Source organism: Bidens hawaiensis, unplaced genomic scaffold (genome assembly GCF_021521415.1).
Source record: "Bidens hawaiensis isolate Kalapana, Puna unplaced genomic scaffold, B.hawaiensis_p1.1 tig00004839_1, whole genome shotgun sequence".
In the NCBI taxonomy this organism is placed as follows: domain Eukaryota; kingdom Viridiplantae; phylum Streptophyta; class Magnoliopsida; order Asterales; family Asteraceae; genus Bidens; species Bidens hawaiensis.
Window position 1 is genome coordinate 1,739,521 of NW_027491303.1, and position 26,937 is coordinate 1,766,457.

Here is a 26,937-nt window from a genome sequence, read left to right on the forward strand (position 1 = left end):
ATCACGAATGAACAATTCAATCCATTTACCCTCATTAACACTGTTTTCAGATTTGACGTTGTTATCAACAGTGTTAGTTTTCTTTGGTTTCCAAAAGTCAGTCTTCTTCTCAACATGTTTGAGATAGCTGGTTGAAGACTGGGTTTCACTTGTCGAAGTGGAAACCTTTGAAACTGATGGGTTTGAGAATTGGTGTGGTGAGGTTGGCTGAGGTTTCCGAGGAGAAACCGACCTCGGTGTGTGAAACCGTTCTTGACCTTGAATGTCAATGGTCGGTCTCCTCCTAGGAGGTGACTTGACATACCTCGGATCCGGAGTCGATATGTACTGCTTAGGATCCGTGTACTTATAGCAAAATCTTGCTATATGCCCTACCTCTCCACACGAAAAACAGTAGTTTCTCCCCCTTTGACTTGGTGGAGAGAAATAACTCTGGTTTTGTCTGTTATCATAGTACCCCCTGGATTTGACATTTTGGGGTGGAGTTTGTCTAGGAGGGTGTTTTGGGAAATTATGTTTTTCATTAACGTTACCCTCCTTTACAAACTGGGTACTATGTTCCACATAGACTTTCTCAGATTTAGGAATAAACTTTTTCTTCTGAGAACTTCTTGTTGTTGTTGCCTTTGACTTAGATGGTGGTGGGCCCGACTTAGTTGTGGAACCTAAGTCTGTGGCAACAGCATTTTGTTTGGACACAGGAGCCGGGTCAATGACTTCTTTACCCTTAGACTTAGAAATTTGGTTTGTGTCCTCGGGTATATAATCATTTGATTCATCATCCGGCACAGCTCCTGGTGTGCTTGCAAATTGATTCAGGATCGGGGGTGGGACATTGTTGTATCCCACTCCTTTTTCCTTTTTGCCTCGGAACTCGGGAATGATGTGTTCTAATAAATAAGATGAATTTGAGTAACTTTTTAATTTGAAATTTAATGATTCAAAATCAGCTTTCAAGTTTTCCAATTCTTTTTTCAAAACATTATTCTTATTTATGTGAAAATTGATAGAATCTTGTTGATTAAGAACACATATTTCAAGTTCCTTGTTCTGACGCTTAAGGCCATCAATCTTTTCTTTAAAAGCAGACTCTTTCTGCTTCCAAGCCTTATTCTGTGCAAGCGCGTCAGTCAGTTCCATTAAAGATCTTGAGGCTGCTTGTTTGTAAGCCTCGAGATCTTCAATTCTCTCTTTTAGAGATTGAATTTCTTGTTCATACAACTCACATTTTAAACATTTAACATTTACAGATTTAGGAGTTGAAGGGTTAGAACTTACCTTGGCATTACTTGAAGTGTCTGCCATGAACGCGGAGCATAGTTTCCCCGCTCTACCCAAAAACGATGGAGAAGTTACTTTAATTTCTGCTTCTTTGACTTCTTCATCTTTAGCAGTCTCCTTGTGAATTGTTGAACTTTGAGATGTTTGAGGAGTGTTTGACTCGTTCTCATGATCCTCTTTCATCTCCGTAACTACCACTTCAGCCTCTGCATCTACTACTTGAACTTCAGTAGCTGGTTCCTCGACTATATATGCTTCGTTTTTCGAGGAAACCACAGACCCAGAATCTGAGTCTCCATCTAGATCAGCCATATTTATGTTGAAGTTCCAAGTTTCACCCTCATCTCCTTGAACTGCAAGAGCAGTTTCATTGTTGATGTTGTTTGTTGCTGTTGGGTTTTGAGGGACCTGTTGTCTCTCAAGATTGACATTTGCAGCAGCAGCCGTAGGAGTGGATGTTGAAGAAGTGGTTCGGAAAGGGTATTGATGACCTTCCCGTCTGGGCTTCGAACACTCCTTGGCGAAGTGACCAAGTTCACCACAGTTGTAACATTTGACTTTGTTTTTGTCAAAGCCGAACTTGGATTTGTTGTTGATAGTGAGGGCCTGACCGGTTTTCTTTGTCCATTTCTTGGCCCTTCGGAACGCACTGCCAAGTGCCCACATAATATCTATGCGTTCCATGTCGTCTTCATCCAATTGTTCGTAGTCATCGCTGTCCAGATGACTATTTCCCAACTTTCCAGCTACCATCAAACTGTATGACTCTATAATCGTACCCAGAGTTGCCATGTGTTCTTTGGCAACCTCAACAGTTACAGCTCCCAAGCCCTCTGTATTTAACGTTGCTTTTTCCATGGGCTTGGTTCCGGAGTTTGTACTTGCATTACCGGGAGTTGACGGTGGTGGAACAGACGATCTTGTTTCAGTCCCCTTTGAATTCGACACTGAGGAGACGAAAGCAGTCTTGATCGGTGCATGATCATTTACATCTGACAACGGAGATTTTGACATGTATAACGATTTGTCAGGTGTTGATCTTGGCTTTCTTGAGGAGGCTCTCAGTTCAGCATCCTCTTGTCTGATCTCTTTAATGAAATCAGAGAGAAGAATTGTTTCGAGTTGGTGACTTCTTCTCATCACCGTTAGAAAGGTGCTCCAACTGGGTGGGAGACCTTGTGCTAGACATCTCACTTTCTCAGTGCCAGTAGTTCTAACGTTGTAGGCCTTGAGCTCAGACATGAGATGATAAAATCTCGACAGCAGTGACTCGATATCTTCTCCTGATTCCGGACCAAACAAATCGAATTCACGCTTTAGTTCCCTAGCATGAATATCTCTCAGTGAATCCGACCCATCACATCTTTCAACCAAGGCGTTCCATAGTGTTGACGCTGTAGTGAATTGGTTGAACTGGTGAAACAAATCGCTGGAAAGGGCTTGTGATAGTAGTGAGAAAGCCTTCTTTTCAGCTTCAAATGCTGTCTTCTGTTCATCAGACAGCCTGAAATAGCTTAAAGCTTCACCATCGTCGTTGGTCGGATGAACCCAAGCTGTTTGAACAGCTTCCCATAATCCAGGATTCACACCGGTTATGTGAATCTGGAATCTAGTCTTCCAAGTGTTGAACTCGTTTAACGCCATTAGCTTAGGAGGCTTGTTATAGCTTCCCGATTCCGAGTCACTTTCGAGGATTGACTGGATCCTCTTGGTTGAGCTTGTACTTGAAGACATGTTTGCTTAACACCGAGAAGACTGAAAAACACTTAAAATTTGCTAAGTGTTGAAAAACAGTCTGCTGATCGAATGTGTTGTATTCGATCGGATGAGTGGTCTATTCGATCGGGTGTGAGCTGACTCGATCGAATGTCTGTTTGGGTTAAGGTTCTGGTGTTATGAGGCTGATTCGATCGAATGGGAACTTTTTCGATCGAATAGGGTGTTAGGTTCGGTCGGATAAGTATCTGGTTCGAACGAAACGGGTTGTGTATCTTGTTCGATCGATTGGGAACTAGTTCGATCGAATGGGGTCTTGGTTCGGTTCTGATGTTGACTTAGTCGATCGGATGGGTTATGACAATCGAATTTGACACTGATCGAATGGGTTGATCAAATGGGTGACTAAGTCGATCGGTTGGGTACTGGTTCGATCGAATGATTGGGACTTATTCGATCGAACGAAAGGAGCGTATGTTGAGGCGGGAAAAGCTGGTTCGGTCAACGTTTAAACTTGTTCGATCGAATAGGAGGGCTATTCGATCGAATGGGTTCCAAAAATAGACTGATTCGATCGAGAAATCTGGATTTTCCAAAATTAGAAGATTTTGACGAAAATTCGGATTTTGAAACAAAAACAAGAAATCTTGACGATCGAGGACCACTTTATGACTATTTTTAAACTTATAACATAAACACAACTTAATTCCAACCCAAAAACGGATCAAAACAACCAAAAACTCGAAGAACACGAAGAACGCGAAGAACGTTCTTGACGAAAACCCGAATTTTAACACGAAATCCTTTGATCAAAAACCAAAATATGACAATATTAACTGTTTTTGACACAAAACCGATGAACACAAGACCAAAAACCAAGATTTTACCGGAAATTTTACGTAAAAATAACGAATTTGACTCTAAAAACGCAATTTTTACCACGAATCTACCGAGAATCAAGAACCAAAGGCTCTGATGCCACTTTGTTAGGACCGATCGGGAGACGGTTTCCCAACGATTCTCGGGGGCAACGTGTTAGAGTGCGGAATCCTACTAACACGGCGACTCGGTGGTAATCAACGACACAAACGGTAGCAATTCCTAGGATGATATGACGACCAGGTGCGGAGGAAAGGACCGAAGGGGTTGACGGGCAGAGAGGATTTCCGGGGAACAGGTCGGCTGTGTATGTGTGTTATGTGTGCTCTACTTTCTGAAAATCCCTAAGTAACGTTTATATATCGAAGACTCATTCGATCGGATGAGTCTCTCATTCGATCGAGTGAAGCTTTGTTCGATCGAATGAGCCTGGTTCGATCGAATCAACCTTTTGTTCGATCGAACCAGTTTTCGTTTGACATTTACAATACGTTAACTAGGTTTCACTATCTTTAGTCTCACGCCGACCTACCCTGATAGAACTGGGGACATATATATGACATTTCATGTCCTAACACTTTTATTTATTGTTTGCTGCTGTCCAAAAAATATGCTAGGCTAATCTTGTTAGTTCTACCTAGGAATGATGATTATTGTTTGTGTTTGATAGGTTTTATGGATTGTTTGATTGATAGACTTGAATTGTTATTGTAAAGTTTGATTTAGACATGAAATACGTTGTGTTTAGTGGCTGGAAATTTTAATGATTCATTGCATAAACCCCGTGTGTTGATTGATTAGTTTTGTATTGATTGATCGGTGCATTGTTTGATTCTAGACTTTGTGTTTAGGGTTTGTTTGCGGTAGGTACCACCGTAGGGTTTTGTTGCATGATTTATTGAATTAAGTACAGCGGTTAAACACCTTTCTTGAGACCGAGAGGTGATAGGAAGTTAGGGTTGTCTCATTGCCTTTGCATGCTAGAATAAGGATTGCGCGAGAGCGAGTTCGTTTCTTGTCAGGTTTAGGTGTTTGAGCGACTAGTTGATCTATTTTGGTTTAAGTTGAATTGTTCCTCTATCCTTGGTTGTGTAGTATTCATTACCATTAGGGTCGAGTGTTGGTGAGACCTAGCATTAGAACACGTTAGCAATTGTTTCCCGGTTTGGTCGTTTTAGCCGATTTTGAGTAGTTAGGGTTTGTTGTGTGAGACCGAGAGGTAATCCAGTGAGCCCGAGCGTTCCTTAGTCGTGTCATCTTTAGGCACCGGTGTCTATATATCATTCAATCCATTAGCTTGTTAGACCTACAATTTGATTCAGACCTAGGTAGACGTTTTCTCCATCCTAAGTTAACACAGTTAGTTTTCCGTTTAGTTTTCTATTTTTGGTAAGTTTTGTTAGTTAATCCAGTTAGTTCAGTTAAGTTAAAAGAATTCAAAAATCAATTAATTATTATTCTAAGGTAGGTCTCGTCTAGGGTTAGTGATCTTTAGCGTTCTGACGTGTCCACGTGTTCAATACTCGGACTTCCTAAGTTTATACTACTTGCGATCGGTACACTTGCCGGTTGTGAGTGGTTTTAGGATTTTCGTTTTAATATTAAAGCTTAGTTGTGAGGGTCATTTTTATAGGGTCATTAGACACACATCAAGTTTAAACTTACGTAAAACCTATCTAAAACGAGTTAAAACATATAAAATATAATATAATACGTAGATAAAACGTGCAGAAAATACGAGTGTTTTACAACACATCAGGTCTAAAGCTCGTAAATCCCGAAGGTCAAGAGTTCACATATGCCATCAAATTAGATTTCAGAAGTACAAACAATGAAGCTGAATATGAGGCATTTTTGGCAGGATTATGAATTACTAAAAAACTAGGCGTCCACCATTTGGAGGCGCGGGTAGATTCCATGCTAATTGCGGGACAGGTAACTGGAACATATGAAACAAAGAATGAAACTATGGCCTCTTATCTGTCCCAAGCAAAAGAACTCATGCAACAATTCCAATCTTGCAAAGTCATCGATATAAAGAGAAGTGAAAACAAACATGCTGACGCACCGAGCAAGCTGGCATCAACAAGTTTTGAACACTTAGCCAGGGACGTGCAGATAGAAGTATTAGACAAACCATCAGTTCCCCAGCTGTAAGGCCCCGTTCCCGGTAGCCCTACTTTGGCGTTGGATTTACTCATAAACACAGTTCTAAAATCAAAGTTAATTAAAACTTTCGCGGAATACTTAAAACTTCAACCGTCATACATTATAAATCATAAACTCTTGTCTTAAACACAATACAGAAACATCACATGACTCTTTCTTCTTTCAATGCCAGTCTCTTCTTGTGTGCCATGTGCCCCGCTTCAAGCAACCCGCCTCATCCTACTCACCTGCGTGCACACTAAAAGTCAGCTACGCTGAGTGAGTTCTAGTTTAACGAATTACAGGATTATTCTTACACATTTGCACCCGTAGGTATTGTTCCTACTTTTATCCTGTACTTATCCTCTTTCGTCTTTCATACACATTATTTTTTATTCTTACACGTTCTTTCATTTATGTACAAATATTATTCGGTACTTATTCTTACATTATTCATACATTTCTTACATAGCATACAACTATTCTTACATTCTTACACAGATATTATAAGGGTCTGCCGCCCGATCCCTTGCAAAGATATTATAAGGGTCTGCCACCCGACCTCTTGCACAGATATTATAAGGGTCTGCCGCCCGACCTCTTGCACCGATATCATAGACTCGGCCACTCTATTCTTGCCCAGGTATTATAAGGGCCTGCCACCCTGACTCTTACATTAGACTCTTGCTATTCTTATCCAGGTATTAGAAGGGCCTGCCACCCTGACTCTTACATTAGACTCTTGCTATTCTTATCCAGGTATTAGAATGGCCTGCCACCCTGACTCTTACATTAGACTCTTACTATTCTTGCCCAGGTATTAGAAGGGCCTGCCACTCTAACTCTTACACGTTCTTTCGGCGTATCCGAGGATGCTGTTAAGCTCCGCATATTTCCGTTCTCACTCGTTGATCAAGCGAGTCTGTGGCTCGAGTCCCTCCCACAGGGCTCTATAGCTACTTGGGCTGCCATGCAGACCCAATTTCTTGAAAAATACGATCCTCCGGCTAAGGCCGCTCGTTTGCGTAACCAGATACATTCTTTTCAGATGGAGGACACCGAGAGTTTTTACGAGACCTGGGAGCGGTTCAAGAATTTATTAGCGTTATGCCCCAACCACGGCTTGCAAGATTGGACGGTCGTCGAAAAGTTCTACAATGGAGTGACGTACGCGACGCAGAGTATGCTCGACACGGCGGCGGGAGGAAATCTGTTAACGACTAAGGACCCTGATGAGTGTATCGCCTTATTCAATGGGCTAGCTATGAGTGGATACCAAAGACCATCCGCCAGAGGAGGTAAGACCGTCGATTCCATCTCACGAGGCATGCATTCGGTGGACATGACCACCGCACTGACGGCACAGGTCGAGGCGTTGGCGAAGATGGTAAAGGACATGCAGACGAAGAGCAAGTTGTGTGAGATCTGCAGAGGGGGGCATGATACTGTTCAGTGCCCAGTCAGTTCGCAGGAGGAGGCCGTAGACTTCATAGGAAATCCAAACCGAAATCCAAATTCTTCCAATTCTTATAATTCGGGATGGAGAGGCAATCAGAACTCCAACTGGAGGGGCGGCAGCCAGTCCGGTTTTCAGCAGCGTCAGAGCCTATTTCATGACGCCGGTGAGGGGGCGAGCAGTGGGGAGAAGAAGCCCACTTTAGAGGTAATGATGGCGCAGCAGACGCAGATGTTGTCGAAGCTTATGGCACGTGAGGATTCCCGACACAAGGAGACGCAGGAGAAGTTCCGCGAACACGAGCAATTCATGAGGAATCAGGCAGCGTCGATTCAGGATCTCGAGCGGCAAATGGGAGAGATAGCCAGTCGGTTAAATGAGAGTCCGCAGGGTACATTACCGAGTAATACCGAGCAAAACCCGAGAGGATTCGTGAAGGCTGTGACGAAGAGGAGCGGTGCAGGGGCACGAGATGAGCCCATGATTCAGCAGAGATCTAAAGGAGGAGTTGTCGAGGAGCCTGCAGTCGATGGAGAGGAGCAGGTGGATGAGGAGATTCAGATGGAGTCTCCGCCGGCCCAGGTGCATCAGAGGAGCAGCCCAGCGAGTTCAGCACAGGCCGAGAGACAGCAATCACCGAACGACCCACCGAGAGTTTACAAATCCCGATTGCCTTACCCCGGGAGAGTCCGTAGGGATAGAGATGAGGAGCAGAACTCCAAATTCCTTGATCTTCTGAAGCAGCTTTACCTTAATATCCCATTCCTTGAGGCACTCACTCAGATGCCTAAACACGCGAAGTTCCTCAAGGATATTCTTTCGAATAAGGAAAAGTTGGCTGAGGTAGCTTCCACTCCTTTGAGTGCTAATTGTTCTGCTATCTGACAGAGGAAGTTACCAGAGAAGAGGGCCGATCCAGGGAGTTTCACAATTCCCTGCACCTTGAGTGATGATACAGTGGTTCAGGCGCTGGCTGATCTTGGTGACAGTATCAATCTCATGCCATATTCTGTGTATCGCAAGCTGGGTTTAGGCTAACCGAGACCTACGAGGATGAGTATCCAGCTTGCTGATCGTTCCGTGAAGTATCCGCGTGGGATTGTTGAGAACATGCTCATTCGCATTGGTAAGTTCATCTTCCCGGTGGACTTCGTTATTCTTGACATGAATGAGGATGATAATGTTCCACTCATTTTGGGCAGACCTTTTCTGGCCACCGCACATGCGTTAATCGATGTTCGCGATGGCAAACTGATCCTTCGAGTCGGGGATGAGAACGTCACGTTTGACGTTCGACAGTCATCTAAGCATCCCAAATCGACTGATGACTCCCTATGCTTCATTGATACGATCATGACTCATGTGGGGGAGTTTTCCAGTGATCCCGGTGGAGGCCCCGCCTCAGCCACACATATCTTAGATAGGGAGACCTCGGAGGTTGAGATGGTCGCCTTGACTGAACACCCCCCTGATACTGACATTGAGTCGTCTTCCTTTGATTCTGAATTATCTACCTGAGATCATCGTGTTCATCAGTTGCTTGAGTTGGAGGAGTTACGGGACCATACTTACGTGCATTCAGATTGTTATAAGCAGCAGGTGAAAGAACTGCAGGATCGTAAGTTAGAGGGTATTGACCAGTTTAAGTGTGGGGATATGGTCGTATGGTTTAATTCCTGGTTGAGGTTATTCCCGGAAAAGTTGAGATCCCGTTGGTCAGGTCCGTTTATGATTACTGAGGTTTTCCCAGATGGCACTGTTCAGATAAAGGACAAAGGCGGAACATTTATGGTGAACGGTGATAGACTGTTGCACTACACTGGCGAGCTAATGACTGATCAGACGGTCGAGGTATTCTACCTCGACCCACTCTCCGAGATGTAGACATGTGGATGCATCACTCGGGAGACTACCCGAGTTGTAGAGTTTGTATTTTTGTTATATGTTTGTGCTATCTGTTTTATTTGTTTTGTCTACTTTAGGATGTTCCAAGATGAAACCGCTCGTACTCAATCTCCATTCGAGTCGGTCGATTTAAGGGGTGTTTCATTGAAAAAAAAAATAAAATAAACAAAAACTAAATAAAAAAAATTAAAAATAAAAAAACCAAAAACACAAAAATATGTTTATTTGTTTATGTTTTTGTTTTCCGGAATCTGCCGCCACCGTCGCCGGAAAACCCAAACAGTTGCCGGAAAAGCTCATTTCCCACTGTTACGGGTTTGCTGATAAAAACCGTGTTTCCCTACTTCTGATCGAAGATCCGTCCAGTGGAAATATTCTTTTATATCTTATGAACACTCAGTTAAAATTTGAGACCGATCTGACGGCTAGATCTTCAGGAATCGCTAGATCTTTGTGGGTTGCTCTCTCAAAAACAGGATTTTGGTGAAGAATGAGGTTGGAGGTGATAAGGTAGTAAAATAAGAGGATGACTCTATTTATATGAAGTGGGTAGGGTTCCATATTTAACTTTTGACATAATAACACTTTACCCCCTCGTACTTTAGATAACTACGTGTATCCTTTATAATCCATTTAACCTCGATCCTTTTAAATATCTCATGAAACTTGGGATGTTACACCAGCACCAGGTTCTGGTTATCCAAACGGGAACAATCTCTTGGATGACACCAATCGTGGACTTCCAAACGAATTTCTTCTTTCAATCCTCCAATGAAACAACCCACTAGAAAGCTTTTCGGTATCCCATCAATACGATGCGACAACCTTTCAAAAGCTTCTACATAGGCTGCAACGGTGGTTAGTTGTCTAAGGCGGTGTAGAGATTCATTCAGTTCGTCATAATCGGTGGGCCCAAAACGACTGAGTAATGCGGTGGAAAACTCCAACCACAATACCGGCCCTCGGGTTTTCGTATACCAACGATGCCATTGGAGAGCAAGACCATCTAAATGTAATGAAGCTAAACTGACCTGGTCTTCAGCAGCGGCCTTTTGAAATTGAAAATACTGCTCCGCTTGATATAACCAACCTGTAGGGGGTCACCACTGAATCGAGGGGAGTGGAGTTTCAAGTACGGTTACATCTCACCCCGGTGACCACCATCATACCCCCACCAGTTCCCGAAGTACCAACCGGACCTTTGTCTTAGAAGGTCTGGAACTCCGCCATCAATTGATTAAACATTGTTGTGACGTTGGCAAAGTTATTTGTTGTTTCTTGCTGAAATTGTTCCAAGGTTTTCTTGCGAGTTACCATGTTGGATCAGGGCTGCTCTGATACCACTGATGTGGATCAAGTAGGATTATGATTGATAAAGAAAATAGAAAGGAATCAGAGAAGAAAATAGAGAGGATAACTGAAGCAAATTTCTCGATATATTTCTAGATAAAAGCTTCCCGTTTTAAAGAGAATAATAATAACAAAGTCTACCTAAAAACTTGGAAAGAAACGTTACTTGGAAAACTTGGGGCATCCTCCATGATCCCCTTTATTTTTTCATTTGACTAAACAAACAAACTAACATAATAATTCGGAAACAAAAGAGATATTAAACTGATCCATTGACGTGAGGTCGAAGACTCACCCAAAAATAAACCAAATACAACTAACTAGATAGCGGTAAGTGGGTATCGAACACGAGGAGTTTGTGGAATATGTGTTAATAAAGTAGCTCAACAATTAACTAATATAAATGTGAATGACAAAAAAATTAATTCTCAAGTTGGTTTTGATTTGATTTTATAAACTAAATGAAAGTTGTAACAGTTGATTAAACGAGCATTTCTCTCGGGGGGTTCGGGTTATCACTCAACAATTATGTTAACATTCAAGCGATAAACCATACTATCTTGGTTTTGTGTAGATACAAGTGTTTGTGATTAATCAAGAACTAAGTACTCGGATTCCTAGAACACGAGGTTGTTACTTGGAAATCAATCAATATGTTTAACCCTAATTCCTTCCACTAAATCTCAATTGTCAACGACACCAAGAACATATAGATTGCAATTAGGTTTAAACGATATGGACAATTTACAAACAATCACATAAACATCATGATTATACTAACACAAACAATTAGACAATCAATCCAATGTCAAGAACAATTAACAACAAGTGCATTGTAATTAACCTTACACCTAAGAGAAACACCAAGGAAATTAGCCACTCATGGTTTGATGGATCATCATAGCTTCAATTGTCTTAATCATAAGAATCAAACACTCAATCTAATGATTAGAATCACTAAAAAACAATGTCTTGGACTCCACAAATCGCCCTAGGGTCGTCCCAATTGAAAGATATGTGAAAAGACACCCAAAAACGGCCTAAAAAGTGGCCCAAACTCGGCTGTTACTAGTCGGACCGTGGTTCACGGTCCAGACTGTGGGCCACAGTCCATCCACGATGCTTAGAATGACACGGTACAGTGAAAACTGTCTGATTGAAGATGGGTTGACCGTGGTCCACGGTGTTGACCGTGGGCCACGGTGGAGCTTTTGCTCATTTTCTTGTTTTCTTCATATCTTTCTCGTTTCAACTCCGTTTTCTTCGCCGTTTTCGCCCACGTTCTTGTAATTTCATCCTCTACCTCCTCCTACCTGCAAACATATGAGTAACCATAGTCAACTAATTCCATAAAATTAGGTTGGTTAAGTCAATGCATTTATATCTTATAACTCGCTTGACGGCTTCCCTACGAGTCACTCGTCACATTCCCACACTTAACTGTTGCTTGCCCCCAAGCAACACTTAAAACCATAATTGCTTTAAAAATATAACCACCAAACATACCAACACACCCGGTTCAGTCAAGGTCCCAAATCATACCTTATTCCCTCATTATTAGAGGTTTGCATTGGTATTACTTAATATTATATTTAAAACATAGAATTCTGGTCAACCTTAACATGCTTTCGGTTTTTACCCACACATAACACACCATCACTCATTGACCCTCTTATCGGTGATCGTTCCATATATTCCAATAATACTCAATTCTCCTCGTGTATGCTTGTACTACCGTCAAATCTCCGCCTATATAAATGCTTTGACACAAATGCAAATCAAGAGGACTTAAAATGGGTTATAATGGGGCAAGGTGTAAGGGTATGGAAGGGGAATATTGAAAGTAACTCAGGCGATCCGATCCGACTTATTACATCAAAACTAAGTAAACAATAAAATAAACAACTATAAACATTACTGACTTGCATCTTAACACTCAATACACCCTACTTCGAACATTAATTCTCAACTTTTTCTTTCCTTTTTCTCTTTTTTTCTTTTCTTTTTTTTCTTTTTCTCTTTTCTTTTTTTTTTCTTTTTTATTCTTTTTTTTTATACTTGCAAATAAAAATAAAACCTAATACTCTCTATTGATTAGTACCAAAACAAATACAAATACAAAGAAATACCTACTAAGACGGATCCTCTCGCAAAATAACATCGGGGTTGATTGAATAAAAAGAATAAGTCCAACAAAGTTTTCTAAGGGAACCAATCCCCCTCCCCTCTCATTGCCCACGCTCATATGTGTAATGTATAAGGCCCAACCCCCCAAACCCACACTCACGCTTATCTAGACGAGGCTTAAACCTAATTGCCTTTATCACTTTTGCACTTATGCCAAGCTAAGGTCTCAAAATACATTAATAGCACAAGTTCTAACGGAGAATAACCAATCTATCACCGATCTTCACTTTCCCAATAAACAAGTGGATATGGACATGTTATGCAGGTTATTATACCGAAAGCATGCTAACCTTGATTAGAATACTACACAACCTCGTTTTTTTAAAACAACTAAGCAAACTTGACCTTTAGGGAATTGTGACCATGAAAAGGGAACAAAACCTTACCCCGCCATCTTACCACTTTCCGACTTTCTTTAAATTTTTTATTTTTATTTTTTTCTCTTTTCTTTTTCTTTTTTTTAATGAAAATATTTTTAAGAACTAAAAGTTCTTCCATCCCCACACATGGGATACATTGTCCCCAATGTATGGTTTTGATAAATTAAAAACAAAGACTCTACTAATTAAAAACTCCACTTCCACTCATGAAAAACCCGTGTTGTCCCCAACATAGTGTCGAAGAGAAATCCATAAGAATTTCCCCACACTTGGTTTTTGCTAAGATGGTAACTTAAAATACCATTAATAACAAACTAGAAATTAAAGAGCAAAATAAAAATAAAAATATTCAAAATGTGCAATTACCACCTTTTTGAAACTTTTATGACATTCAAGGTGGGTGACTGGCCCACTCCCGTGCAGCCTTCTCGTTATAAGCACGCTCTTTTTCAAGTAATTGTTGCCAGTCTTCCAGCAAACCAGGGTCGGACCCGAACATCCTCATCCTCCACCCGGGATCATTTAGGTTAGGTGGATGTCTCACTTTTGTCTTCCTTGGTCGGCAACCTTTTTCTGCCACCTTATCACTCTGTTGATGCTCAACTTCTTTCTTCTCAACTGACCTGTGAATCATAAAACGCTCCATTTTCGTGTGATCCTTGCTCAAGGATACACACTTGTTAACAAAATCCGCCTTCAGGATTTCCTTGTCAACAAGAGGGTCAGTAGTATTTTCAAATAATAATAACTGTTTATCACGATTCCCACATTTAATTCCCAGTGTCCCCCTTAGCACAATCAATTACTGCAAGTGAAGTGGGGAGGAAAGGTCTACCCAATATGACTGTGGGTTGCGTATTAGTTACATTTTTAGCATAATCAGTACTAAAAAGTCAACTGGGTAACAGAAATCCTCCACATGTACCATCACATTATATATCATGCCTTGGGGAAGTGTATGGGTTTGATCCGCTAAAACCACGTTGGTGTTTACTTTTTGTAGCGGACCAAACTCATACTGATCATATAATCTACCGGGCATGATACTAACACAAGCTCCAAGATCTAGCAGTGCTCGATCAGTTTTAAATTCACCCAATTTGGATTGATAAAAGGGGCACTCCTGGGTCTTGAAGTTTACTCGGGATAATATTATTATCAACCCTCTCATTCCTTATTTTGGTTAATTTGTCATTTAAACGTTTATCACAAGAACAATTTTCACAAAAAGATATTTCATTTGGTTGTAATTCAGAGTTATTTTGAAAAATTGTTTCATAATCACTCACATTTTCAGTCTCATCACTAATATCTTCCACCACCCCCTCAACAAACTATGGTGTTAGATCAACTTGAAACCTAGAAATTCCAAAATTAGGTAAAAGACTTACCGCATTGATATGCACGTTGTTCCCCTTCTTTAAGCTCGAGCTGTTTTTCTTCAGATTCTCAACATCGGTTGCAAGTTAACCCATTTGAGTGGTCAAAGATTGAATGGCTTTGTCATGGATTTCATCCTTTTGCATGCGCACTTCATCAAGTTGATTTCTCCTTTGCATGTCTTGTTGCATCATCCTAAGCATATCCATGACTTCATTCCCACTTGAAGAACTTTAACCACTTCCCGTTTGTTGAAATTGACTTTGAAATCCTTGATTGTTGTATTGTTGGCATGGAACATAATTTCCTTGATTCCCTTGGAAATTCGGATTGGATTGAGTAGCCGGATTCCCATAACGAAAATTGGGATAATTTTTCAACCGGGGGTGGTAAGTGTTTGAGTTCATGTTATTGTTTCGACCACCTCCCCCTGACCTTGAAGTGCATTCACCTCCTCCACTTGTACATGTCCCACTTTACACACATCCGATGCATGACCCAATTCATTATAATTCGTACAAACATCAATTCTTTGATTAGTAGTTTGTACTCCTTCATCTTCTACAGCATGTATTTGCGGTCTTCCAATTGCCGGTCGTGCTCTTCTTGCGGCTTGAGCCTTTCTCTTTGATGTGACCGACATTTGCTTTAAAAATAACCAATCATCTTGTTCATAAGTTAGTACCAAATGTACCATTTGTGATTGACATCAAATCCCGCTCATCTTCCATATTCAACCCCTCATGAAAAGCATTCAACAATTCCCAAAGAGCAATACCATGATGAGGACAATTATTAAGCATAATATTAAACCGCTCAAATGCTTCATGAAACATCTCACCTGATTGTTGTTGGAAGCTTCTCAAACTTCGTCTTGCATCATTAGTCTTTTGGGCCGTGTAAAACTCTTCCAAAAATCTTTGTTGCATTTCGGCCCAAGTATAAATTGATGCGGAAGGAAATGTGTAGAACCATCTCTTCGCCTTATCTTCTAGCGAAAGTTGAAATAAGACCAATTTAACCTCATCCGGTGAGAAACCTTGACCCCCGATCGTGTTGCAAATCGAATCATATGCCTCCAAATGAAAATAAGGTTCTTCCATTGCTAAACCCTTATACTTTGGTAAACTTTGGAGCGCATTGGTTCAAACCTCAAACGTTCGTCCGTTTTGATTTTGAGGAATAACCACCAGAGATGGGTTATTGGTGATGACCGGTCGAAAATGAGCTTCAATTCCCCTAACCATCTCTCTTGCATGCCTTCTTGATACCCCCAATGGCACTCTCGGTTGACCCATTTGCCTATACATGGGCCTTTGTTGCACATGTTGTTGAAATTGCGGTTGGGAATTTGGTTGTTGAAATTGCAGTTGTTGATATTGGGGCTGTTGAGGAATTTGCTGCAATGGTTGGGGTTGTTGAAATTGTTCTTGATTAAATTGAGGCCCACCCCATTGTTGCAAATTCTGTTGCAGTTGTTGTTCGGGTACATACCCAAATTGCCCTTGAATCCTCAATTGATTCCCATCAACTCCACTCGAATATCCCTCTTCATACTCTTCGTACCCTTCATTATTATCACCATAATGTGGCCCAGCAAACGAATTCGGGCCCGACCTAAGACCCGGTGAGGTATGAATTATGGGTGGGTCTTGCGGTAATGTATATAGCTGATTATAAAGTGGATTTTGTTGAGATTGGAAAGATGATTGTTGTGGTGAATTTGATGATTGTCCTTGAATAGGCATAAAGTTGGTTAAGGGTGGAAGGTTAGGTGGTGGTTGAAAGCTTAAGACGGTTGAGGTGGTTACACTTGTGGAACTTGAAGTGACAATGGGTTCAGTGGATGATGGATATTCTGGATTTATGGGCGGCGGCATCGGTGGTAAAGATTGACCAGACGCCATGGTTGTTGTATCGGTTGTTCGACTTTGTGTGCTCGGAGACCCAACAATCTTATTCTCTCGTTGAAGAACTCGATTATGACGGAAGGTTCGTTCGATTTCCGGATCAAAAGCTAACGGAGATAAAGACCGAGAGCTTCGCATACGCATATACCTGTAAGTACCTGCACACTAACACAACCTGCGTAAAACTGACAAAAAACAATTAAGCAAAAACTACAAAAGTAACACACGTTGCAAACTACTCCTTGGCAACGGCGCCAAAATTTGACGTGAGGTCAAAGACTCACCCCAAAATAAACCAAATAAAATTAACTAGATAGCGATAAGTGGGTATCGAACATGAGGAGTATGTGGAATATGTGTTAACAAAGTAGCTCAACAATTAAATAATATAAATGTAAATGACAAAAAAAAAATTCTCAAATTGGTTTTGATTTGATTTTATAAACTAAATGAAAGTTGTAACAGTTGATTAAACGAGCATTTCTCTCGGGGTTCAGGTTATCACTCAACACTTATGTTAACATTCAAGCGATAAACCATACTATCTTGGTTTTGTGTAGATACAATTGTTTGTGATTAATCAAGAACTAAGTACTCGGATTCCTAGAACGCGAGGTTGTTACTTGGAAATCAATCAATATGTTTAACCCTAATTCCTTCCACTAAATCTCAATTGTCAACGACACCAAGAACATATAGATTGCAATTAGGTTTAAACGATATGGACAATTTACAAACAATCACATAAACATCATGATTATACTAACACAAACAATTAGACAATCAATCCAATGTTAAGAACAATTAACAATAACTGCATTGTAATTAAACTTACACCTAAGAGAAACACCAAGGAAATTAGCCACTCATGGTTTAATGGATCATCATAGCTTCAATTTTCTTAATCATGAGAATCAAACACTCAATCTAATGATTAGAATCACCAAAAATAATGTCTTGGACCCACAAATCGCCCTAGGGTTGTCCCAATTGAAAGATATGTGAAAGGACACCCAAAAACGGCCTAAAAAGTGGCCCAAACTCGGCTGTTACGAGTCGGAATGTGGGCAACGGTCCATCCACGGGGCTTAGAATGACACGGTATGGTGAAAACTGTCTGATTGGAGATGGGTTGACCATGGTCCACGGTGTTGACCGTGGGCCACGGTGTAGCTTTTGCTCATTTTCTTGTTTTCTTCATATCTTTCTCGTTTCAACTCTGTTTTCTTCGCCGTTTTCGCCCATGTTCTTGTAATTTCATCCTCTACCTCCTCCTACCTGCAAATATATGAGTAACCATAGTCAAATAATTCCATGAAATTAAGTTGGTTAAGCCAATGCATTTATATCTTATAACTCACTTAATGGCTTCCCTACGAGTCACTCGTCATCCATGCATGCATTGCATGAGATTATTTTTGTTCCTTGGATCCAACTTCTTCTTCCTGGGCTGAACTAATGGACTTTGGATTGGACACGTAACATTTTTTATCGTTGTTTTGTGGATTGTTCATCTAAATGAAAATAGTAGGAGCTTCAGAGATTATTGATCTTTGAGTTGAAAAAACCTAATAATCTCAAAACCCCATTATTTTGTTACTATTGTTTCACAGGAAATGAAAGGCATTGGTATGTTTTGTGATGCATGCTAGAGGTGCATAAATTGGTTTAAAACTTAAAACCGGTTTGGGTTAAAATCAGTTTGGTTTGGTCAACAAAAGTCAAAACCGGTTTATGATTGGTTCCAGTTCGGGTTGAAACCGGTTTCTTACCATGGTCCGATCTGTTTCGGTTCGGGTTTTGATCGGTTTTGGTTTGGGTTTTGACCGTTTTTTGCCTAGTTTTGGCTGGTTTTGGTTCGGTTAACCGGTTTGGAACGGTTTTTGTGGAGAAAACTACAAACCGGTACTGAACCTATGGTTTTAATTGGTTCCAAACCGATATTTACATAATCGCTTTCAAACCGGTTCGGTTTCGGTTCAGTTTTCGGGTCGGTTCGGTTAACCGGTTTATTTGCCCACCTCTAGTGCATGCTACGCCGTGTTGTACGTTACGGAACAGAAGTATTGAAGCACAAGGATTTGATTGTTCCACGTACACAATCAAGCAATCTCCTTTATAACTTACTGAACAAAAAATTAGGGCAACGACGCAAAAAAATGTTGCATATATGCACTTTGAAAGGGTGCATCATCAACGAGCCAAAAGAGGTAGAACTTAATAATACACAAGAGTCGTTAAGGCTCAACGAGCCTAAACGAGCTTCCCATACAACGCTTGAGCTCGATAGTTAAACGAGCTTTATTTGAGGCTCGGGCTCGACTCAAGCTCATCGTTTCGAGCTTCTTATCGATCTGAGATCAGGTAGCTCACGAGCGGCTCGGCTTTTTTGCACCCCTAAAATAAATGAACTTCCCGTCGAGCAGTTCATGAATAGTTCTCTGAACATTCAGTATGTTTACAGCCTTACTCATGTTGGTATTGAATTTTGAATATTTAGGCTTAACATATGTATTTTTATGCTTAGCCTGTATCTTTTCAATATGCTTAAATTTATAAGCTTTTAATTTTGATTAAAATTAGTGATCACTTGATTGTGTAAGTGAACCGATAGGTGGTCGAAACCTTAAAAAAGAGAGGGAAGATGGCAGGCCCCACTGAGTCAACTCGTGCAGTTGATGAAAACGGGCCCACAGACGATGATGATGAAGCACCTTTATTAAACGCAGCAGAGTGTCGTATTTGTCAAGAGAAAGGTTCAATTGTTATTTTGAGATCCTATGTTCCTGCAACGGTAGTCTTAAGGTAATCCACATTGCTTGTTAAGTTAGTTTAGTAATTTAATTCTGTTGTATGCACATTGTTGTCTTCTTTTTCGTTAAGCTTTCATATGTTATTATTTTTCTAATTTTCTATTTTACATTTAACATATCATTAATATTTTTGTTTATGCAGTATGCCCATAGAAAGTGTGTTCAACATTGGTGCAACGAAAAGGGTGGCATCACTTGTGAAATATGCCACCAAGTAAGCTGCCATTATAATAAATTATTATTTTAATATTTTCCTCAGATTTTTAAATTTCTAGTGACCATTTAAGTATACCGGTGTCAGCAAATTTGGCAAGTTTAAACGTCTTCGCTAAGTTTACAAAATGACCGTCAAGCATAGTTATTAAAAGCGATAACCCACCTAAGGCGCACAGGCCTCCTCTAGGCGCTAAGCGCAAAAAAAAAAAAAAAAAAAAACGTGTGCCTGAAAGAAAAAAAGTGCACTTAAATATGTAATGGCAAACAACACTTTATTCAAATACCAAACATTTCAAAACCATAATCCTTAACTATAGTTTTCAAAATCATATGAAAATCCAATATAACCAAATTGTTCATACTCAAAAGCAAAAAAATCATAAAGTAATAAATAAAAAAACGAAAGCCATTTACTGTTCCTCAATTAAAAAAACAAAACAAAAACAAAAAAACCATTAACACAGTGAACTAAACTAACAAAACAACAAACTAAATTAAAATAAACATAATATTACTAACCTCATAATCGAAAACAAAAATTAAAAAAAAAAGTAATAAATATTACTAACCTTTTTTCTTCTGGTAGGCTCTGTGATCGTGTTCTTGATATATATGTGATAAGAATAACCAAATATGTCGTTCATTATAAAGAGTTAATTTTGTTAATCCCATTATTTTTAGGTAAGCTGTTCAAGAGATTAATCAAATAAAATCAAGGTAAATAAAAAAATATTCAATGGCAGATTTTTCTCCTATATTTGCGACTTTAGTCAACTCAGTCGATGGTTGAACGCTTCGCCTAAAATAGTGCCTAGGTGCCAAAGCGTTGCACCTTTGATTACTATGCTGTCAAGTTTTTTAAAAATCATGCACCTTTGATTACTATGCTGTCAAGTTTTTTAAAAATCATGCAACTCTAGGATAAATGTGCTATTCTTATGTATATGCTTATCATTGTTATAATGCAGCCTTACCAGCCCGGTTATATTGTCCCACCTCCTATATCACGTTTGGAAGAGACTATTATAGATATCGGGTAATACATTTTTTTGTTTTTTTAATTTTGTATCAACTTTCTTTTTCATTATTGGCCACCATGGAACTTGTATGGCCAGGTCACGCAGGTTGAAACATCTTTTGGGTTTTTTTTTAATAGATAGAAGCATGCCCATTTTTAAGACTTATATAAATGATTTGTTATATGATTAGAAAGTAAATTATTACAATGGTTATAATAATCTAAATCCTTGATTTTTGGGAGGTGTGTGAATTAAAAATAGACTTTTTGTTTCTTTTTAGTTATTATTGAAATATTTGAATTATATTTTTCTTATTAGGGGAGGATGGCAAATATCAGGGACCCCTATGGATTTAAATGACCCGCGTCGCCCACTACAACAAAGTAATCCTATAGCGACCAAGGTTATATCGTGGATAATAGTCGTCGCTATAACTAACCTTTTATCGACGATTTTTCGTCGATGTAGGATTGTTCAACTTTCCTACCTTTTTATACCCTATACCGACGACATTTCGTTGATATAGGGAGGACCAAACTTTTGTAGGGATTTGTAGAATTTGACCGACAACTTGAAACCCTTTTTCGACGACTTGTCGTCACTATAGCTTATACTATTTTTAATTTTATTGGTTGATAAATTAATAAAAAGAAAAAAAACTAAAAATATATATAAATCACCCTGTTTCAACGACTTGTCGTCGGTGCTACTTGAATTAATTTTTTTTATTATTGGTTAATTAATAAGTAAATTAAGAAGAAATAAATCAAAGAAATAATTAATTACTATGTTAGGACGAAATACCCTTACTAAAGGTGAAATTAATTTAATTTATTTTTTTATTAATGATTGATAAATAAAAAATATATAATTTTAAAACTACTTTTTTCTACTTTTTATTTGTTTAAATGCATGTGATTTACTAATTATTTTTTTTTCTAATAATATGTTTGTATTATTGTGTATAGATGGGTGGACGGCTGGATGAATCTATGGACTGATCAAATATTTGATGGATGGATCATGTCACGCCCCGTCAAAACGAAAGCGCGGATGCTGACGTCATGTATACCGTAAGCATATGATTATCGCCAACATGCATGTATTAGGATGCCAATAGTTTAATAGCGTTTATAAACCATAATTTGTTTTTAAACAATAGTAGTTAAACATCAAAATGGTATCCTATCTATATAATGAGGTCCCGTCTTCATGATTCCTTACGTGCATTGTTAATTCCCTAAAAAACATACGATTTAATAAGTCAACACAATGGTTGGTGAGTTCACAAGTTTTGAGACTTGATACGAAATCACATTATTTATAAATCATTGAATCAGTTCGCAAACAAGTATATGACAATATATTGAAACAAATACGATGATCCTCCGTAAACTAGCTAAATCTACGAATTAATATGACGAACCCTGAGCCTATAACCAAACCACGACTTATATCCTTTTGCCCTGTTCAAATCTCACAAATAGAATATACGCACCCTGTTTCGATGCAATATCGGAGGTTAGAGCGACTAACCTAAAATAGGGGAAATGTCAACGTCAATAGTACTATCCGTATATTCCTGTGGCTAACTCCGTTAGCTAATGGTTATAGTATGTAAGCAAGAGGCTTATAGCACTACATAGTTCAACTCATTTCGCATAAGGATTGGTGTTTTGTTTCTAATTATCGTATTTAAAAGCAATTGTGTATGTTTTCCCCCAGGATTTATAAAACAATAAAATAGTAAAACAGTAAAAGGGGGTGGTGAAACTCACCTCGTACGTTAAGTGTTCAATTCGTTAGCAATTTCAGTTTGGACCTGGGTCCGCTGCCTTCACATATCCTAAATGCGTAAGGTCAGTTAGTTACCGTTATCGACTCGCAAGTAGGTTTATGCTAGTCACTTTCACCCAACTAGCCATTTCGTTTATTATATTTGTGTCGGTTGCTTTCACCAACCGGACGTTTCGTTTATTACATTTGTGTCGGTTGCTTTCACCAACCAGGCGTTTCGTTATTATATTGAGTTTCATTAAAATATAAACTATTCGTTTGGTCGAGTGCTAAATAAATATATACTAAATTATATATTTATTTATGAGTAATATTTCTTTAAGTTGCTATTAATATTTTAGTAAACCACAATATCATTTTATTTTCGTTTGCTAATTTCTAAGTTGGTTTATATACCCTTTTCAGTCGTTTAGTTCGTAAAAACATTTATTTTTACGTCTAACTCATATAATTTTTCCAAAATATATATTTAAGTAAAAATCACCATTTTGACACAAAATATTGTTTTCTCCATTCCACACATGTTTCATTTAGTTAGTTTCTTCGTTTTTTTGTCGTTAACAATATTTACATTTTGTGTCTTTCAATGAATACTTTTATATAGTTTTTATTCAAAGTCATAATCAAAACTCATAAAATCCATCTTTTAAATTTATAAAATGTATTTGAACTAAAAAAATACTTTTATTTTGTATTGAAATCGTGTATACTCGTCTAAACATATTTTGTCATCGGAATCTCTTAAACAAGATTTTAGTCATGAAAGTCAGGGAATTCTCTCTTGATTATTAGAGAGATTTTGATATTATTATATAGATGATTACAATGCTAATTAAATTGAGAAATACAAGGAAAGGTATAACAATAATTTGACTTTATAAGAACTGCTATATTCACGTGTGATTGAGAGTAATTGTAGGAGTAGTTGGTGGTGATGATTGACATCGACTGTTATCCCCCTGCAAGCGAAACGGCGGTGGTTGAACTCGTAGTAAGTCTCGAAATTGCTCAAATAGTGGTCGTGGCAAGCTTTTAGTGAAAATATCCGCAAGTTGAAGCTTGGTAGGAACGAACTTAGTGTGTAATTTTCCGGACATAAATAGTTCCAGAACAAAGTGATAATCTAAGTCGATGTGCTTGGCTCGTCTATGAGAGACCGGATTTTGACTCATGAATAATGCACTCTTGTCACATAAGAGAGTTGGCCGGCTAGGTGGAAGAGCATGAAGTTCCTGCAACAAATGAGTAATCCAAACAATTTCAGCGGCGGCATTTGCCATTGCCCGATATTCAGATTCACAGCTTGATCTTGACACCGTTGGTTGTTTCTTAGCACTCCATGAGACTAAGTTGCCACCCAAGAAAACTGAGTAGCCGTAAGTTGATCTATGTGTCTCAATACATCGTGCCCTATCCGCATCCGAATAACCTAAGATAGAAGAAGTTATAGGACGTGTGAATACTAACCCATGAGAGATAGTTCCCTTGACATAACAAAGTATCCTCTTAACCAATTGGAAGTGTTTTTCAGTGGGCGCATGGAGGTGTTGACATGCTTGATTGACCGCGTATGACAAGTCAGGTCGAGTGATGGTTAAGTATTGAAGTGCTCCAACAAGGGAGCGATATAGGGTGCGATCAAAATAAGGGGTGCCTTCTTTAGTAAAGGTTTTGGATGTGGAGAGAGGGGTAGAAACAGGTTTGGTGTCGGTTAGGCCAGCTCGAGTGAGAATGTCATTTGCATATTTTGTTTAAGTGAGGAAAAGTCCTTTGGTAGTATGCACAACCTCGAGACCAAGAAAGTAGTTTAACGAGCCGAGATCTTTGATAGCGAATTCCTGTTGTAGATGAGTGGTGAAGTTACGGAGTAACGTGGATTTATTTCCTGTAAGAATGAGATCGTCCACGTAAACAAGAAAATACATGATGGAATCGCCATGAAGAAAAATAAAGAGGGAAGGGTCGGCTCGACTATATTTGAAACCGTATGATAAAAGGAAGGTGTTGAGCCGGTAAAACCAAGCTCGAGGAGCTTGTTTAAGGCCGTAGAGGGCCTTGTTGAGCTTGCATACATGATTGGGAAGTTTTGGGTCCACAAACCCGGGAGGTTGCTCCATATAAATGGTTTCAGAGATGTGGTCGTTGAGAAATGCATTGTCTACATTGAGTTGCTTATGAGACCAACCGTTGATGACCATCAATGAGAGAACAATGCGAATAGTAGATGCTTTCACTACCGGACTGAAGGTATGATTGAAATCAAGTCCCGGTATTTGAGTGAAACCTTGAGCGACAAGTCTTGCTTTGTGTCGACCAATTGATCCATCAGGACAGTATTTAATTCGAAATACCCATTTTGAACCAATAATATTTGTAGTTGAAGGTCTTGGCACAAGGGTCCGCGTGCAATTTTTGTGAAGAGCATTATATTCTGTTTGCATTGCATGAATCCAAAGAGGATTTTTTGAAGCACTTTTATAACCCTTTGGAATTGTGGTGGTGAGTAGTGCAGCATGAAGGCAGGATTACATGGCACTAGCTAGGTAAGAGGTGTGTTTGGGGTTGGGTTTGAAAGTGCCAACTTTGGAGCAAGTAACCATAGGGTGCGGTGGTGCGGGTGGTGACAGGGCCGAATCCGATATAGGGTATGAGGAAGATGCGATAGATGACGTAGGAGAGGTGATGGGTGAAGATGGAGGAGTGTTATGAGATGGAATCAAAGGTGATGTAGGGGACGAGGGTGTAGGTGATGGTGGGGAGTTGGTGGTTGGGGAAGGAGATGGGTGTGATTGAGTAGGAGGATGGTGATCACATATGGAACACGATGGAGCAGAAGTGGGTTTTGATGTGTGGGTTGTTGTGTTGGGTGTTGGAGATGATAATGGAGAAAAGGATGTAGGTTCATTAAATGTGGAAAGAAATAAGTTGGCAATGTTGGTGTGCGAGGAGCTGCTGATATAAGGAAAAAAAAATTCATCAAATCGAGCATGTTAGGTCACATAAGTACGGGAGGATGTGGGGTCAAAGCATTTGTATCCTTTGTATTGAGAGGCATAGCCTAAGAAGATACAAGGAATGCTTCATGGTGCAAGTTTGTGCGAAGCATAATCACGTAGGTATGGATAGACACAACATCCGAAAACACGAAAGTTGGTGTAAGTGGGTGGTATGGAAAATAGTATCTCAAAAAGTAACTTTTCATTTAAAACCTTTGTGGGCAAGCGATTGATGATGTATGTAGCGGTACTAAACGCATCGACCTAATGGGTGATGGGGACACGTGCATGAAAGAGCATGGCTAAACTGGTTTCTACAATGTGACGGTGCTTTCTTTCGGCACGACCGTTTTGAGGGGCGTTATATGGGCATGAAAATCGGTGAAAGGTGCCATTTTCATCAAATATTTTATGCACAATTTTATTAGTGAATTCCGTACCGCCATCACTTTGGAAAACCTTTACTTTGCGGGAGAGTTGGGTTTGAACTAAATGCAAAAAGGTTTGAAGAACCGTATAAAATTCAGTTTTTGGTTTTAAGGGGATATAACCATCAAAATCTAGAAAAATCATCCACAAACACGACATAATATTTGTAACCATCTTTGCTAATTATTGGCGAGGGTCCCCATAGATCACAGTGAACAAGATCTAGGGGATGGGAAGCACGTTTTTCGTTTGCTTCAAATGATAATTTGTGAGCTTTAGCAAGTTGAAATGGAGAACATAAATTAGGCTTTGGTAAAATTGATGTAAAAGATAAACAACCAAGTCTTTTTAAAATAGAAATAGTATCAAACGCAACATGACCCAAACGATTGTGCCACAATTCAAATGAGGCTTTATTTGACGAAATGGAAGCAACAAAAGCAAAAGACTTGTCTCGAAGCACATAGAGACCGTTTTCACACCGACCTTGAGCGAGAGGCTGGCTTGTTTTTCGGTCCTGAATTACAAAGAATGAATTAGAAAATAACACATCAACAGGATAATCATTTGTCAACTTGCTAATAGAAAGGAGGTTTCGGGTCAAAGATGGAACAACTAAAACATCGTTTAATTTAACGTGATTATGAAGTGAGATACATCCTTTGTGAGTAATTGGTAATGAATGTCCATTACCAAAGATGACTGATGTAGGTCCTGTATAAGGAGAAAAGGATTGAAGATTACCAGTGTTATCAGTCATGTGGATATCGGTACCGGTGTCGGCGACCCATTCGGGTTCATCATCATTTGAAACATGGCATTGAGCATGAAAAACTCTAGCAATTCATTCACTGTCTGAAGCCGATGCCACAAAGGAGGAGAGTTTCGGGCATTTTTTGGCATAGTGTCCGTTGGTGCAACACAATTGACAATGAGGTGGCCAACGTGTACCTTTGGAATGATTCTGTCCACGGTTGTAGGAGCCTGATCCAGTAGGTCCAGATCTGGATCGATTAGTGAGTGAGCCGGAGAATCGATGATGGGTTTGTTGAGAAACAAAGGCCACAGTAGGAGG

At 39.5% G+C, this 26,937-nt stretch overlaps 1 long non-coding RNA gene and 1 pseudogene across 1 annotated transcript; both read left to right on the forward strand.

The window, feature by feature from the left end:
* The first annotated feature begins 15,456 nt into the window (after positions 1-15,456).
* On the forward strand, positions 15,457-15,557 carry LOC143628246 (small nucleolar RNA R71; annotated as a pseudogene).
* A 3,988-nt stretch (positions 15,558-19,545) lies between these two features.
* LOC143628240 (uncharacterized) lies at positions 19,546-21,003 on the forward strand. The gene is made up of 3 exons (XR_013152716.1): positions 19,546-19,619; positions 20,590-20,657; positions 20,959-21,003. It is a non-coding gene; the product is annotated as an uncharacterized LOC143628240 (long non-coding RNA).
* Positions 21,004-26,937: the final 5,934 nt, after the last annotated feature.